Here is an 18,563-nt window from a genome sequence, read left to right on the forward strand (position 1 = left end):
TAGCACTGAGACCTGAAGAACAAATAAGCCGTGGTAAAGAGGGAAAGGAGGTACCTTCTAGTGAAAGACCTTTGCACTAAAGGGCTTTTGTGTCAGGAGGGAGTGTATTAGTAGGAATTGGAAGAATGCTAATTCAGCTACAGTGGGAAGTGAAAAACAGTGGCCTTTGTTTGGGTTTCAAGAAAAAGGCAAAAAACAAGACTGTGGGGTTTATAAATCACATTAAAGATTGCCCCAAGAATAATGTGGAATCCTCGAAGGGTGTGAAGTGTCAAAACTTTTTGGGTATAAGATCAAATCAGGAAAAGAATAGGGTAAACCAGTGAAACTATAGTAGAAGTCTTCAACTACAGGGAGATAGGATCATAGACATAGAAAAGTTGGTTTAATGAAAGACTTAAGAAACTAAACTGATAATACTTAACTGGATGTTTGGATATGATAGAGTAGGATGGCTTTTAGAGCTTATGTAATGGTATATACCATTGCCCAAGTCAGGAAGTTTGGAAAAAGCTGTGGAGATAATATGAATCTTGTGCCTTTGGAATCCAAGAAATAGTTCTAATTAGTTATATGGCTTTGGAGTTTTGAATATATGTGTGAAAGCTCTAACTTCATAGTAACAGTTAAAATAGAGAAGAAACCATCAAAACATGGGGAGGTGGGGCAGGTGAGAAGTCTGGTACAACTTCCAGGTTTCTGGTTTGGGAAACAGTGCTCATTGAGATCAGTAAAAAGTAAGCTCTATGCCCAACATGGGGCTTGCACTCATGACCTGGTGATCAAGAGTTGTATGCTCTGGAATGAGCCAGCCAAGTGCCCAGAGAGGAAGTGGCTTTGGATTAGAAGAGAAACCCTCCCTCCTCACGAGGGAAGATGTAGTTAGATAAAAGTATAGGGAGGTTTGTGGGCTGAAGGTGGGTAGAAGTTTTAAGACCTTCATATCTAGTGACTTTAGGACAGTTAAGGGCATTGTGCAAGGGTTTGGGGTTTAAGTTTGGGAGAAAAACTGTTGATAGATTTGTTGGGACTTGGTTAGTCTAGCTAAGAATAGGCTCCAGTTTTGTGGTGGCAGTCCACTTACTAACACATTCAGTCACCCAGCAGGTGGGTAGTTAGATCAAGCTCTGGGATGGGGAAGGCTTTGATAATTGTCATTACCCTTCTGTTTAATGGTTGTCAACCCACCTATAGAATCATCACCTATGCCCTCTCGATAGTTGGTTGTTTTGATGGGGTGGGGGGGTTGCCATCAGCATTTTAAAAAATTGCTGTCCTACCTGTTGTCTCAGAGCTTTTTAAAGCACCTTATTAAGGTTAGTAGTTTTTTTTTTTCCAAGAGAGCCAACGGGCTCCAAAGAGTTACATGACTACTAGCAGAATGGTGAGTCGAAGTTAGAATGTGTTCATGATTCCAAATCCTCTGTTCACAGTTACTTGCTGAATGTCCTCAAACTTAAGTGCCCCTACCCTCGGACACCCTGCTGTAACTGCTAACTTAAGCTTTATTGATACCTGAACTGTAAGCATTTAGGAATATATTACTTGATCCTAAGACCCATGTTCAGTTTATTAGAAGATGATTTGCTGAACGTGAAGACTAGAGCTAATTGTTACTGAATTAAATCCTTAAAAAAAATGAAAAGCCACAATCATAAAGCTGGGTAATTAAAACTATAATAAAACTTAAAATTAAAAAAAAATGAACTTACGCTCTTAACTATTTCCCATTACTTGTGAACATGCTAGGAGTATCTGCACACAGAGACTGCCTGTCTAATAGCTTCTATAGCAGTCTGTGGTCCCTGACTTTCTAAATGATCTGAGTATAGGAATGGACACGAAACGGAGTTTGGAGATGAATGGCACAACTTCTCTCATCTTTATTGAGGATACCTGGGCAGTAATCTACCTAAAGTTACCTTCTACCAATTGTGTACCCTGCTTACACAAATACTGAGAGTGGAACATTAACATGCCCTCGTATCAGCCATAAGCAGGCAGATAAAGTAGGAAGTTAAGATGAAGATTTTCATTTAAATTTAATATTCCCTAAATCCTTAATCAGTTTTGCTGTTTTTCTTCCCTAGACTTCTAATTTGGGTGTACTCTGGGGAGGCTTAGCTTCCCTGCAAGCCTTGCTGTTCTTTTCCTGTCTCCTGGCTTTAGATGTTAATATGCTGTCAATTTCTAAATTTATATTTCCAATTCAGACCTTTTCCCCAAACTGCCTAGTCTCCTTAAATATCTAGTAGGCACACCAAACAACCTGCCATGGCTGAACTCTTTACCCTTTCCCGTAACCCCACCATCTGCTAAGCCTGCAATCTTTCTCAGTAGCCAATACCATCATTTTAATTGCTTAGATACAAACTTTGAAATCAGTTGACTTCTCAATACCTCACATCCAATGCATCAAAAATCTTTTTGTCTATCTGAAAATAACCTAGAATCTGACCACTTACTCCTTCCACTGCTTTCATCATTTGCCTGTTAAATTACTGCAGTAACTCCTAACGGTCTCCCCATTTTCTCTTGGCCTGTCTACAATCTTTTCGGCATGTCTGTCAGTTTTTTATCATGTCTCTCCAAACTCCTGTAGTGGTTCCCCATTTCTATCATGAAAGCTCCAGTCTTTAAAAGGTTTTTCCATTATTTGGCCTCTTACATCTCTGACCACACCTCCCAATACCACTTCCTCCTCCCGACTCATTACATTCCAGCCACTCTGGCCTTGTTTTTTTGTTTTGTTTTGTTTTGTTTTTTTCAAATAGGCCAGGCATGTGTCTGCCTCTCAGCCTATGCAGGGGCCATTTCCCCTGCCTGGAATGCTTTGGATATCTGCATGACAGTGTCATCTTCATGTGGTTTATTTTCACCTTTCTGTTGGAAGAACGGAACCTAACTCCCTTACTCTGCTTTATTTTTCCCAAAAGCTTATTAACAGAATATGTTACTACCACAGTATACGGTCTGTTTGTTGTCTAATAGAATACACAGACCCATGAAAACAAGGATCCTGTTTTTGTAAATCCTGAGTTCCTACATGAATGTGTGTGCTACATAGATGTTAATAAATGAATGAATGTCTTTTAAATGTAGCTCTACTACATTATATTGTTAGCTTAAGCTTATACAGGTATTTTGTAGTTTTCAAAAGCTCACATTTATGCCACTTTGATGAAAAGCTTTAGTGCCTTGTTTTCACTAACCAAAGGAAATCTGAAGAGAGTTTTTGCTTTTATGGAATAAGGCAAAAAGTAAAAACAGTGTTAAGCACTTGTTTTACAGCCAGCTGTTCTAGAGGTTGTGTGTACTCTGAGCAGTTGAATGGCACCAACCAAGTTCCTTCTCTGGAAACCACTCCGCATCAAACCACCATAGCTTTGAACTGTGAACATCTGTGCTTTGTCTTGATTTATTTTGTATATCCCTTAGCAAAATGTGTCCTAAGGTATTAGAAAAGTCTGAGAGGTTATTTTTTGGGCCTGGGAATATTCAAAGTTTTCTACATAAATTAATGGTAATTCCTTCTTTATGCCATGTTAGCTCTACTTTTGGTTAACAGGGAAACCTGTAATACTAGTTGGAAGAGCTAATTCAGCATCTTTCCAATTGTAAAACGTTTTTAAAATGTCATTTTAACCCTTTTTAATTATATTTCAGTGACAGTAAATACATTCACAATGTGCAACTCTCTCCACTATCCCTTTCCAGAACTGTTGCATCATCCCAGGCAAACACCGTACACATTAAACAATAACTCCCCATTCCCAGTTCGCCCCCAGCCCCTGACAAACTACTATACTTTCTGTCTACAAATTTGCCTCTCCTAGGTACCTCATAGAAGTGGAGTCCTATACTATGTGGTCCTGTGTGGCTGGCATATTTCACTTAGCATAATGTTTTCAAGGTTCATCCATGTTCATCCATCAGAATTTCCTTTTATTTATCTATTCATCTGTTGATGGGTATTAGGGTTTTTCCACCTTTTGGCTATGGTGAATAATGCTATGAACATTTGTGTACAAGTCCCTTCTTGCAATTCTTTTGGATATATATACCTAGGAGTGGAATTGCTGAATCATACGCAGTAATTCGATGTTTGAGGAACGCCAAAACTTTTCCACAGCAGGTGTACCATTTAATCTTCCCACCAGCAATGGGTAAGAATTTCCCTTTCTCCACATCCTAACGAACACTTTTCGTTTTTCTGATAGTAGCCATCTTAATGGGTTTGAAGTGTGTCATTGTCCACTGTGATTTTTGGTTACTCATCATTATTGAGTCTTCCCAACATACTAAGCTTAGTTTTCATTGAACCAATTCTGTTTGTATTCATTTCACTGGTTTGTGCAATAGAAAGCCATGAAATCAAAGGAAAAGGTACTATTGACCTAGTTAAGAGCAAATGCAACTGAATAGTAAACATAATTAGTAAGAGCAGAAGTTCTTGGGTGCCTGACTGGCTTAGTTGGATGAATATGTGACTCTTGATCTCAGGATCATGGTGGGTTCGAGCCCCACGTTGGATGGAGAGATTATTAAAACTATAAACTTAAAAAAAAAAAAAAGGCCCGCTGGTTTTGGACATGTATAAGTCTGTTTTATAGAGAAAATGTATAGGTAGGTTATATGGGGGTCACTTGAATGCTCATACAGTATCAACATTTTCCTTATTAAATGTTCAAAAAACTTGCTACTAAAAACATGGCCTCTAGCCTACCAATGTGAGCATCACCTGAGCGGGAAACTTGTTACAAATGCTGAATCCAGGGCTCCATCCCAGAGTTAAGGAATCAGAATATGCCTTTGGACAAGATGCTCAAGTGACTTATGCAACGTAAAGATCAACAAATTGACTTTTTAAACTTTTAATGGCTACTTAATATTTGAACTTACAGTTTCAATCAGTTCTTATGGAGTATTCAGGTTATTTCACTCAATTTTGGATAACAAAGGATACTGCAGTGAATGTCTGTATAAATAAATGTTCTTCTCTGTTTTCCAAAAAGAAATTTCTTAGAGTGCTGGATTCAATAAATATGAATATTTGAGGTTTTTTGATACTTGAAATTACCCTCTGTTTTACCTTCACCTTAGCTGTATGTGAAAAGTCACATTTCTCCATATACTTTTCAATAATGGTTTCTTTATATATAGATATATCTCCATCCATTTTGGAGGTGAAAACTGGTGTTTTTAAATATTTTGTGACTTTTACAAGGACTTAAATAGTTTAAATATTTTAAAAGGTTAGCATGCTGCCATCTAGTGATAGCTTTATGTAAGAAAAGGGTAAGTCATGATTTACTAATTGATTTTGTATGCATTCCGGCCCAAACTAATAAAACCAATAAAGGGCAGACCAAAAAACTGAAGGGTCCAAGCCAAGTTCGAATATCCAAGAAAGATCTGAAAGATTCTTTTCTAATCTAATATCTCTGGTAAGTCCCAGCAGAATAGTCCAACCAGAATGAGGTAAAAATAATGATTTTTCTGATGGAATCGGTTAATAAAATCAGTTAGTTGGTTAATATCTTTATTTGCATCCTTCTACTGAAAATATTTCTGAATTTGATCAATGCACACAATAAGTCATTGAAGGGAAGTTATTTTGACCTACAAATTTTGTACTTCTATACATAGACCGTTACTTTAATTACAGAATATATTTAATGTTTCTTTGAAGAGATGTATATAATACTCTAATGTCATTCTGAACAGAATTCTTAGGTGGGTATGAGTGGTCTTAATTTTATTTAGTTATACTGTATTTGTTTTTAGCCCTAAGGGAAAGCTTATCTTTTTTAGCATTTGAATGCCTAGTCTGTACTAAGTATGGGACAGGAATGGACCAAGGATATTCCTTGTTTTGGGGGAGCCAGGAATAAGAAAAATTTCTATTCAATGAATACTTAAAATTGTGTATTTCTTTTCTTTCTTTTTTTGGTGGGTAGAGGGGAAGACTTAGAGCAGGAGCGGGGAAGGGGCAGAGGGAGAAGCAGACTCCCCACTGAGCAAGGAGCCCAGACACAGAGGTTTGATCCCAGGACCCTAGGATCATGACCTGAGCCGAAGGCAGAGACTTAACTGACTGAGCTACCCAGGGGCCCTTAGAGAATACTCAAAATTATTGTAATGTGCAAAATACCTTGAACATACAAAGGAAGAAAGCAATGTTCTGTCTGGAATCAGAGTTGATGAGACTAATATATGCTGGTCACTTCTGATGTGTTATTTCATAAAAGTGTCAAAACAGTATTATTGGGATTCCTCATTTTACAGATGAGAAAACAAATTTAGATTCAGTAGCAGGGCGTCTGGGTGGCTCAGTCGGTTAAGCATCTGCCTTTGGCTCAGGTTTTGATCCCGGAGTGCTGAGATTGAGCCCCTCAGCGGGGAGCCTGCTTGGGTGTGTGTGCGTTCTCTTGCTCTCTCGCTCTCTCGCTCTCTCAAATAAAGTCTTAAGAAAGATTCAGTAGCAAAGCAGTAATCCACTTTACCATGGAGTCCGAAGAGCCACCCAAGAGAATGTAATAGTGAGTCTTGGTGGTCTTTATTTACAGATGATAGGAGATGATATGGAGGACTGAAGTTAAATTATTAGAATTAATAGATTAGCAAGCTCTGTGTACACAAAATATAGAAATCAGGTATAAAGTAGCTGGTATTACATTTGCTAAAAGATGTGCAAGCCCTCTTTTGGAGGAAGTTTTAAACAACTTCATTGGAAGACAGATCCAAGTTAATGGACATACCATGATGATAAATAAAGAGTATTATGACAGTTCCCTCAAACTGATGTAGTATTAGTGCAAATTCAATTAAAATTACAAGAGGTTTGTTTCGTTTTGTTATTACCCTTGATAATCTGTTTCTAAACTTTATGTGAAAGTTAAAGGCAAATGAGTAAGAAATGCATAATAAAATCACAGGTGCCATTTCATATCTACAAGATTGGTGAAAATGTTTAATTGGTTCTAAGTATTGGCTAGGATGTGATGCAGTGAAAAATACTACTGGAAGGAGTGTAAATTGGTACAACCACTGTGGAAATCAATTTAGCATTAATTTGTAAAGTAAATGCACATATACACTAGGAAAGCTTGTGTCTCTGCATTAGGAAGCATTTACAAGAATGTTTATAGCAACATTTTAAATAGCAAAAAACGGAACAGCTCACATGCCCATTGACAATAGATAGTTAGGACATTTGTACAATGAAGTACTCTGGCCTAAAAATACAAGAACTCTAGCCATATGCAGCAAAATTAAGTAAATCATGTTTACTGGAAGAAGCAAGTTCTGGAGGAGTTCACACAGTGTTCTTCCATTTATATAAAGTTCCCAAACAGGGAGAATTATGAGTGTGAGTATTAGGGAAATAATAGAAAAGTAATAAAAGGAAATTGTTAATATTCAGCATAGCAGTTCTGGAGGCAGGCAGGTAAAAGAATACAGTCAAGGGAAGTGTTCCACTGGGGCTCCTAAGGTACATTTATTAGAATGGTTGCTTTGATATGTTTTAAGATTTCAGATACCATCAAAGGCGAGCATAAGGTTTGTATTATCAGAAGTGAGCCATGACACAAATTTCTCTGGGAACAGCCTAAAATTCGGTACTTCACACAATACTAGGTAGAGGAAGCCAAATGTCTGGTCACCAGTGTCTAGGGTACTGGAGTGGGTTTTAGGAGAAGTGCAATTGCCAGTGATGGGTCAGCAACAAGATAAACATTTTGAAACTTTGAGGTGCATGTGAGGCTACACAAAAGTGCACGTATTCAATGTCTTAGATGTGATGCAATGATAAAACGCAGTGTACTTAGATGTAGTCTAAACAGCCAGCCTTTCTCATTCAGCAGAATGTTTAGAATTTTATGCTTTCTAGAGCCACTCTGGTGAGCCTGTACCTCAGCCCGACACTTGTGCTAACTGCTCCCAAATCTTGGAATGGTAACCTCAATTGGAATCTGTTTCCTGAAGAAATTGGCTGAGATGGAAGTCATCAGAACCAGAATCTTCATGGGACAGAATGGGCCCTAGCACAGCAATGAGAGCAACTACCATTAGGTGGCAGACCAGGCTGGATTAGGGAAACTGGTATTGGGTGGTAGTTAATAGGGTCTTCCAGTACTTGAAAGGTTTTAACTATCAATGGATTCTATTCTGTTCATTCTTACGGCAATTACTTAGTTGCCCACTAGATGCCAGACACTGTTCTAGGGCCAAATTAAAAAGCGCCTTCATCGGGATCCCTGGGTGGCGCAGCGGTTTGGCGCCTGCCTTTGGCCCAGGGCGCGATCCTGGAGACCCGGGATCGAATCCCACATCGGGCTCCCAGTGCATGGAGCCTGCTTCTCCCTCTGCCTGAGTCTCTGCCTCTCTCTCTCTCTCTCTCTCTGTGACTATCATAAATAAATAAAAATTAAAAAAAAAAGCGCCTTCATCTCAAAATTAGTGAAGAGCTGAGAATGTATTTTTTCCTATGAAGTAGTAGTATATTTTCATCAATTTGGAGAGCTTCCGATATATCATGATTGAATTTTTGTTGGATATGATGGAGATAACCTGGTTGAAGAAGGTACAGCTCAGGACTGTTTCACTTTTTAGGTGTTTATATGTGTACTTTTCAAGATGAGCCCCAGAATAGATGTGCTGCAATATTCAGGAAGTCTTAGAACAGGAATTTATGTGAGGTCAGATACGGCGTCTGAATAGCACATTGTATGGCTAGCATCTCTCTCTAGTAGGATTCATTTGTTCACTTAAATACTCTGGCCACTGATGTAGGTGCTAGAAATATAGCACGGAATGTGACAGACAACATCCCTCTTCTGAAGCTTAGTAAGGAAAGATAGGGGCCAAATATACCAGTTGGTGTTAACGTTATTAAGTAAAATAAAGCAGGGTATTTTTATATGGGTTCATCAGGGAAGGCCCTTGCAAAGTGCAGTTTGGACAGATCTGAAGATAGGGAGTCAGTCATGTAGATATCAAGGAGAAGACCATGCTAGCAGAGGAAATCAGTGCAAATGCCCTTAAAGGTAAGTGAAGCAGCAAAGGCTGGTAAAGGTAAGTGAAGCAGCAAAGGCTGGTAAAATGAGGAAGAATGGTAGGAAATGGATTTGGAAGGTATTTGGGGACATGATTGTGCACGGCTCTATGGGGAATGGTAAAGATTTTAGTTTTTACTCATGTGTGACAGGGTATGAGCAAAGATGTAATGATCTTACATTTTATCACTGGTTGCTATCTGAAGAATAGGTGGGGGGAGCAATTGTGGAAGCAGGCCAACGAATTGGAAGGATTTTGCCTTAATGTAGGTAATTACAATGGTTTAGATTGGGGTAATAGCAGTGGGGAAGCAGTAGATTTTGAGCATATTTTTAAGGTAGAGCCAATTTCATTTATTGGTGGAAAAGAAATGAACGTGAGAGAAAGAAATCAAGATATCTCCCAGTTATTGACCTAAGAAACAAGATGGAATTGTCTTCTACTGAGATGAAGACTGGAGAATGGGGTGGGATCAGGAATCAAAAGGTTCCTGTTATGCGGAGTTTGAGAAAACCTAGAACACCAAGTGGAGATATCAACTAGTAGTCATTTGGATCTACTTGTCTGGAATTCAGGGACAATTTCAAGGCTGGAGATAAAATTGTGGGAGATACAGTGTCTAAATAGAATTTTACAGCAGTGCAGCCAGGTGAGATCACCGGGAGGGTGATGATAGATAAAGAGAAAAGGTCAACACACTGAACTATAGGGTGCTTCTATGGCTAGAAATAGGGAAAATGGAATGATACAACAAAGAGTACTGACGGGGCAGCCCATGAGGTGAGAGCCCAAAAAAAGAAAGGGTGGGAAGGGGGAGATAAAGAAGGGAGGAACAGAGGAAGGAAGGAACAAACAGGAGGGTGTCTCAAGCGAAGCTTCACAAAAGAGGGTGTGGAGTGTGTCACATGCTACTGAGGGGCTCAATGAGATGAAGACTAAGCCAACCATTTGATTTGATAACCAGAATTCTTTGGTGACTTTGTGTGATTTAGTGGATTGGTGAGCATAAAAAGGTTGGTGTGAATCCAGAAGGGAATGGGAGGAGAGAAAGGAGATAGTCTTTTTTTTTTTTTTTCCCCAAGTCTTTTTATACTATGAAGAGAAAATAAATGGAAAAGAAGTTGGGTAGGGATGTTATTAATCAATCAACATTTGGAGTTTTGCACAAACCAGGTGTCTTGATTTATTTAGAGTGGCCAAGTGCTCTGCACTTGTTGTCTTGTATAAGCTTAAAGCCCCCAAGAAGTACACACTTTTGCAAAATAGCTATTTTCCAGTGAGCTACTACTGGTCAGGGAGTAGCAGAAGTATCTAAAGTTTTAGAGATGTGACTTCATTGAGGCTTCCATAGTCCTAACAATGGAGCTTCCCATTTTTCTCACATAGTAAGTCTGTGTCTCATATGGGACTTGGAGGGCATAATGGACTTTTACCAGAACTTACTGTGCAGCTACTTACAGAGAGCCTTTGTTCCTAGTAATGCAAGCACTTAGCAAGGACACAAGCTCACAGTAACTCCTCAGTCTTACATATTGTTGTCACATTCATACTATGGAGAAGTTCATTTGCCTCCATGTATGAAAATGCTCATATATAATTTTTTTTTTCAGGATCCTTTGTAGGTCAGTATGTGGAATAGGACCCCATTCCTTACGGGGAAATCATGTGGGGAATTCTAGTGACAATTCTTTAGTAAATGTGGAGAATGGTGGGTAGTAACACTTGTGACCACTTAGATCCAAAGTTCCTCCCACTTCCTAGACACCAACCAGAACAACAGGCAGTCCGGAGGGGCACCTTGCATATTATTTTCTCAGTGCTGCTGTAACAGAGTACCAGCACTTACAACAAATTTATTGGCCCACAGTACTGGGGACTAGAAGTTCAGGATCAAAGTGTTGGTTCCGTCACGCTCCCTCTGAAAACGGTAGGGCAGTCCTTGTCTCTGCCTAGCTGCTGATGGTTTGCTGACAATCTGGCATTCCGTGCCTTCCATTTGCATAGCTCCAGTGTCTTCCTTCGTTACAGCATTCTTCCTGTGTGTCTGACTTTTCGTGACTGTTTTATAAGGACACCACTTATGTTGGATTGGGGAGGGGGCCCATCCTACTCTAGTATGATTCAGTCTTAACTAATTCCATTTGTAATGACCCTATTTCTAGGGACACATTCTGAGCTACTAGGAGTTAGGACTTCGACCTACCTTTTGGCCTGTGTGTGGGGGGTGGGGTGCTGGATATAATTTGACCTTTAAACTGTATTATAGATCAAAATCCACAAATGACAAACTATGTAAGTGGTATTGAAAACAAATGTGAATGGACAGAATACTATTGGAGTAGTGGGAGAAGAGGGATAGACAGCAGCTTTTAGAAAGAGCCTGCAAGAATATATGGTGGGAAGTATTTGGTATTGCACTGATACCAACATACTAAAGAAAATGACCAATAAAACTTGGCATCAGACCAAAAAAAAAAAGTAACCAGAAAAAAATTTTGTACAGAAGATGAAAATTATAACCAAATTCCACTCCCACCCTAGATCTAGACAAAAGGAGCCCCTGTTCTAGAGCTTTAGAGCGACTTCTATACCACAAGCACACGAATTTATTAAAGAACACAGGGGCAGCACTGTCACTTTGACTTGATGCTCAGTGCCCGCACAGTGCAATTAGTAACTCTAAACTGCTCTTGTGAATAAGTGCATTCAGGCCCCAGGGAAATGCTTCTCCATATCCTCTGCCTCGTGTCTTCAAAAGACAACTGTGTCCAAATACCATGCAGGTTTGTGGGTTGTGTTGCTTCTGACCTTGCTTCATGGAACAGGGAGGATTTGAGTGTCCGAAGTGTGGGGACGTAGAAAAGACATTGTCAGGTTCTTTCCTTAGCACAAAAGCAGAAGACTCCTGCATAACTAAGCATTGTTTCCCATTAAGTACCAAGCATTGATTTTCTTCTCTTCGTGTTCAAAGTGTACTGAAATGTAGACACCTTTGTACAAATTTGGTATACTTTGAATAAGATTATGTTTAAATTTGTAGTCTTGAAGACTGTTACTGTCAATGGAATGCAAATCGTGTGAAAATAGTATAACATTATTAATGATTGTGCTGAAATAAAGGCAAAAAATAAAATTCATGGGATAAGTAATACAGCTTATGAAATACGTGCTTATTTTAAGCATTGCTGGTCCCTCAGGAGAACATCTAGACATGTACAGTAATAATTAAATTTAGTTACCTGGTATTTACTGAGTTTCAGTCACATAAAAACCATAGCTTTACACACCTTTTGTTGTTTTGAAGGTGTATTTGTTAAGAACACGGAGGCAGCACTGTCACTACTATAAAGGTCTGAATATTTTTCATTTCATGGTTTTAAAGTTTCACCTAATAGCTTTTAAATTGAAACATATGATTAGGGGCTCCCGTTTATATTCTTGCCCCAGACTGCAAATGAAAGGAGTCAGCCGGTCAAACATTTAGCATGAATTAAAAGCTGCGGACTGTGAAGAAATCACTGGTATGGTAGGAGAAAACTGTCAAATACAAAAATATAGATGCCCAGATAGAAGAAGATGAAATATGAAAAGACAGACTGAGGAAAGAAAACCCATCATGGAAATGAAAATAAAATTGAGAAAGAACACAATAAGTGTGTGTGTGTGGGGGGGGGGAGTTGTTTGTTTTTAGGATTTAAGAATTCTTGCTATTTTAAAATTACAGAAATAGGAGGAAGGCAGGCCAAAACAAACAAACAAACCCTAACATTCATAATTGAAGTTCTAAATAGAAAATCAACATAATTTTCTGAAGACTCAAATCTCTACATTGAAAAGGCACACTGTGTACTAGGTTAGTACAAAGACAGTTCTGTTTCCATTGATGGCAGAATGAATGGCTTAGGCCTACTTTCTCACCTAACTGGGAAAGCTGGGGAAATTCTATATCCGTTTGAAAGCATCCAAAGCAGGCATGCCTGAAGAATTGCAGGGTTAAAATCTAGGAAAGAAGATAAGAGTCTGGCGTTTGAGATTCTGAAAAATATTCTAAAATTTTGATTCTGAAAGTAGAGAGCAAGAGGTCTAGAGGCGAACTACAATTTTTAACATGCATGGGGCTAAAGGGACACAAAATAGAGTTGAGGGCTGCAAGGAAAAAGTATAACACTTCAGGTTTTTCCAGCTTCAAATTTATTCTTAATCCTTATTTGGATTAAAGGTACTGCCAAGTGAGTCTACCTTCTTGGCAGAAGCAAAAGTTATCTGGAGAAAAAGTAACGTCATCTAGAGTTTCGAACTACGGATCTTTTAGTGCAGTTGTGTCACTCAATCAAAAATAACCTGATTTACCTATTAGAATTTGGACAAAAATGAAGAGAAATGACACACACAAAAAATAAATTTTTTAAAAAAGAGAAATGACACAATGGAAACAGGCCTATCAGGGATCAAATGATCTAAGCAGAGGTCAGCAGTATATGACGCATAGGTAAAATCCTGCCCCCCTGCCTGCTTTGTAGATAAAGATTTGTTGGAATAGATCTACACTCATTCATATACATATGTTTGTGGCTGCTTTTAAACATAGAACTACTCTCTGACTCACAAAGCCTAAAGTACTTAGCAAAAATATTTACAGAAGTTTGCTAGCTCCCAATCTAAGCTACCTTGATAAGATACCAAAACAACAGGAAATTTAAAAAAAAAAGACAAATTATAAAGTTAAATGCAGAAATTAGTAAAATACTAAACAGAGAATCAACATAGTCAACAATTGGTACTTTGAAAAGGTAATTAAAAAGCTAAGCCCCTAATGAGATTGAGAGAGATTGAGAAAGAGAAGGAAAAACTAACCAGCGTCAGGAAATGAAAAGGGGAAAATTAGTACAATTTCTGCCGGGCAAAAACCAACTTAATCAAAACTGAAATGAGAAAAGTGAGTAGTCCTTTGTCTATTAAAGAAATTGAGGGGCCCTGGGTGGCTCAGTCCGTTAAGCTCCCCCCTCTTGATTTTGGCTCAGGTCATGATCTTGTGAGATCAAGCCCCATAAACGCTCTGAACTCAGTACAGAGTTGGTCCTTCTCCCTCTGCTCCTCCCTCCCCACTCACACTCTTTCTCAAATAAATAAATATCTTTTAAGAAAAAAATAAATTCAATTCCATAATTCCCACAATGAAGCCACCAGGTGAATTCTTTCAAACATTTAAGGAAGAAATCGCACCAATTACCTAAAAACTTCAGAGAATAGAAAAGGGTATCCAGGCCTCACCTAAGAAGAGAGAAGAGGGAGTTCATGCAGGTTGGCAGTCTAGTGTGTGGTGCAAAGCCAGACAGGGTGATGAGGCCGCCCACATGGGGGCAGCCTTTCATAGGCTGTTGGAGCTCAGATGGAATGAGCTGGATGTCTATGGAGGAGTAGCCTGGGTGGGGGGTGTGTACTGGGCAGGGAGTGTGGGGAGGCGAGCTTAGAGTCCAAAGTGCCCACATTGTGGAATAGCCTTTTAGAATGTTAACAGCCCAAAGTAAATGAGGAAACGGTTCATGATGGGCTGCATGGAGAGTCAGATCCTGAGTTAGGCGAGGAATGCCTCTTGTGGGTTGCCATAGCCTGGAGGGTGGAGGGTGGAGGGCATCCGCGTGGGGAAGTAACCCAACATGGGGAGTCAGAGGCTAAGCAGGTATGAGGAGGGCATCCATGCAGGAGTGTGGCCTGGTGTAGAGTGGAGAACCTCGGCCGAGAGAGGAGATACCTGTGTGTGTGAGAGAGTAGTAATAGAGATGGCAGATTGATTACATGTGAGGGAACTGATTAGACAGGAAAAGGAAGATAGAAGATAAGCTTCTCACTGTCTGAGAAGGGAGTTTAAAATATAGAACAGATGAAAAAATAGAATGAACTCTGTTTTTTTTAAACTAGAGTTTTATGTAAATATATTTTTACATATGTATATATTTACATAATCATGTATTATGTAAATATTTACATATTCCCTATATCTCTCCACTCCGAGGGCCTGGGAACAGTGACACTTTAATATCAATGAGAGATCTAGTATCTAGATCTTCTAAATGTCATATCCACTAAAACGAATTAGGGCTCCTTATAGAATGGTTGCTTTTGAGGCTGTCAGAGGCAAAGTGAATAAATAAGAGTGGGTGGCTCATTAGTTGAGTGGCTGACTTTTGTTTTCAGCCCATGTCATGGTCTCAGAGTTATGAGATTGAACCATGTGTAGGGCTCTGAGCTGAGTGTGGAACCTTAAGATTCTCTTTTTCTCTCCCCTCCCCTGACCCTCCCCACATACACGTGCTCTCCCTCTCTCTCAAAAGAACGAATGAATGAATGAATGAATGAATAAATAAATAAATAAAAGAACATCTTGTGCCAGAAAGCATGAAGTTCTCAGAAAATGGAAATGTATCAAAATCACCCAGAAGCCAGCTAGAATGGGTGCTGCCCTGGCCAAATCAGGAACAATTTGGCAACAACAAAAAAAATGATAGTACAGACACATAGACCAATGACACAGAACAGAGAGAGTTCAGAAATAAGCCCTCACATATATGGTCAAATGATTTTTTATAAGGGTGCCTAGACACTGTGGGCAAAGGACAGTCTCTTCAACAAATGGTATTGGGAAAACTGGATATCCACATGCAAAAGAATGGAGTTGGACCCTTACCTTATACCATATACAAAATTTAACCTAAAATGGATTAAAGGCCTAACTGTAAGACCTAAAACTGTAAAACTCCTAGATGAAAACATATGAGAAAAATTTGATGGCATTGGATTTGGCAATGAGTTCTTGGACATGACACCAAAAGCACAGGCAACAAAAGCGAGAGTATATTAATGGGACCACATTGAACCCAAAAGTTTCTGCACATAAAAGAAAACAATAGAGGGCCACCTGGGTGACTCAGCAGTTGAGCTCAGTGGTTGAGCTTCTGCCTTTGGCTCAGGGCCTGATCCCAGGGTCCAGGGAGCCTGCTTCTCCCTTTGCCTGTGTCTCTACCTCTCTCTGTGTGTGTCTCTCATGAATAAATAAGTAAAATCTAAGAAAAAAGAAAGAAGAAAGAAAGAAAGAAGAAAGAAAGAAAGAAAGAAAGAAAGAAAGAAAGAAAGAAAGAAAGAAAGAAAGAAGAAAGAAAGAAAGAAAGAAAGAAAGAAAAAGAAAGAAAGAAAGAAAAAGAAAGAAAGAAAGAAAGAAAAAGAAAGAAAGAAAGAAAGAAAGAAGAAAGAGAAGAAAGAAAGAAGAAAGGGAAGAAAGAAAGAAAAAGAAAGAAAGAAAGAAAGAAAGAAAGAAAGAAAGAAAGAAAGAAAGAAAAGAAAGAGAAAGAGAAAGAAAAAGAAAAAGAAAGAAAGAAAGAAAAAAGAAAGAAAGAAAAATAGAGTAAAAGGGCAACCTATAAAATGGGAGACAATTGTAAATCACATATGTGATAAAAGGTTAATACCCAGAATAGATAATTCTAACAACCACAAAAGAGCAATTAACCCAATTAAAGCATGGGCAAGGGACCTGAATAGACATTTCTCCAAAGCAGATATAATAATGGCTAACAAGTATATGAAGAGATACTCAACATCACCAAACATTAGAGAAATGCAAATCAAAGTAATAATGGACTATCACTTCATACACATTAGGATGGCCACTATCAAAAAATCCAAAATACAAGTATCAGTGAAGATGTAGAGAAATTGGAGCCCTTCTACACTGCAGGTAGGAATGTAAAATGGTGCAGCCACTCTGAAAATCAGCGTGGAAGTCCTCAAAAAGTGAAGATAGAAATGTATGATCCAGGATCCCACTTCTAAGTATATATCCGAAATAATTGAAAGAAGGATTTTGAAGAAATATTTGCACACCCATGTTTATTGCAGCAGTATTCACAATATCAAAGACATGGAAGCATCACAAATGTCCATCAACAGATGAATAAAGTGTGGTGTCGATACACCTTCTTTTTATTCATTTTAAAAAGAAGGAAATCCTGTCACATGCTACAACATGGATGAACCTGGAGGACATTATACCAAGTGAAATAAATCACCAAAGGACAAATATGGTATGATTCCACTTATAGGAGATACTAGAGTAACCCTCAGTCACAATCATGATTCCAAACTTCCCGTTACAGTTGTGGGAACAGTAGAATGGTGGTTGCCACGGGCTTGGAAGAGAGAGAAATGGAGAGTTGTTTTTCTGTGGGTATGGAGTTTAGTTTTTTAGTTTTGCAAGATGAGAAAATTCTAGAGGAGGACATGGCTGGCTCAATCGGTGGAGCATGTGAGCCTTGATCTCAGGGTTGTGAGTTCAAGCCCCATGTTGGGTGTGGAGCCTACTTTAAAAAAAAGAAAAGAATTTTAGAGATCTGTTACACAACAACATGAGTATAGTTTACTAAATCATACACTTAGTTAAATTTTATATTATATATTTTACCACATTTCTTAAACTGCAAAAAAAGTGATAAAAGATTTTGAGACATTATAAAAATACGAAAAATAAGCCTACAGAGATATAAACAAATAAATTGGAGAGTGAATTGATAAAGAAAGGGATATTTTCATGGTTTCAATATCTTCTCACAAACTACTTACTAATTGTAAAGGGGAAAACATTTTTTTATAGTGAACACCACTTGTGGACACCACCATAATCAAATGATCAAGGGAATATTATTAGTAATGGGACAAACGGATACCATGTGCTACCTGAGAGGATGCATTGAGAAGAACACAGTCTCATATCTGTTATATTCCTGCCAAAGATACATAACCTGAATCTAGTCATGAGGAAAAATCAGAAAACCAAAATTGAGGGACATTTCTACAAAATAAGTTACCAAGATTTCAAAATTGTCAAGATTGTAAAGTCAAAAAAGGACTAAGGAACTGATCTAGCCTAAAGGACTAAAAAGATGTGACAATTGAAGTCAGTGTGACTGTAAACTGGTTTCTTTTGCTCTAAAAGACATATGTGGGATAATTAGTGAAACTTAAATGGGAGCTGAGGATCAGATAGTAGTAACCTATTACTGTCAACTTTCTGATTTTGGTTGTGGTAATATAAGGAGAATGTCCTTATTTGTAAGAATACACCTAAAGTGATGGACATAAGTTCAGCAATTTATTCTCAAATGATTCAGGGAAACAGTTTTTATAATATTTTTTCAATTTTCCTGTAACCTTATAATTATGTAAAAGGAATTTAATGGTGTATTTGAGCTTTATCAACTTTTAGAAGAAAAACATGTTGCATCCTCTTTATGATTCGGTTTCCTCTTCAAATCTTTGAAAATATATTCCACAGCCCTTAAAAATGTCCTTGAACCCCTGTGGCAAAGTTTGAACACCTTCATCATGGGTAGATCATCTAATACTTCATCTGTGAGAGGAATCTGAAAAGAATACAAATAATAGTTGCGAAATAGTGAACCCAAGTCAGCAAATCCTAGAAGCCATATTTTCTCCAATGAGATTTTAAAAAA

This window comes from Canis lupus, chromosome 11 (genome assembly GCF_048164855.1).
Source record: "Canis lupus baileyi chromosome 11, mCanLup2.hap1, whole genome shotgun sequence".
Classification (NCBI taxonomy): domain Eukaryota; kingdom Metazoa; phylum Chordata; class Mammalia; order Carnivora; family Canidae; genus Canis; species Canis lupus.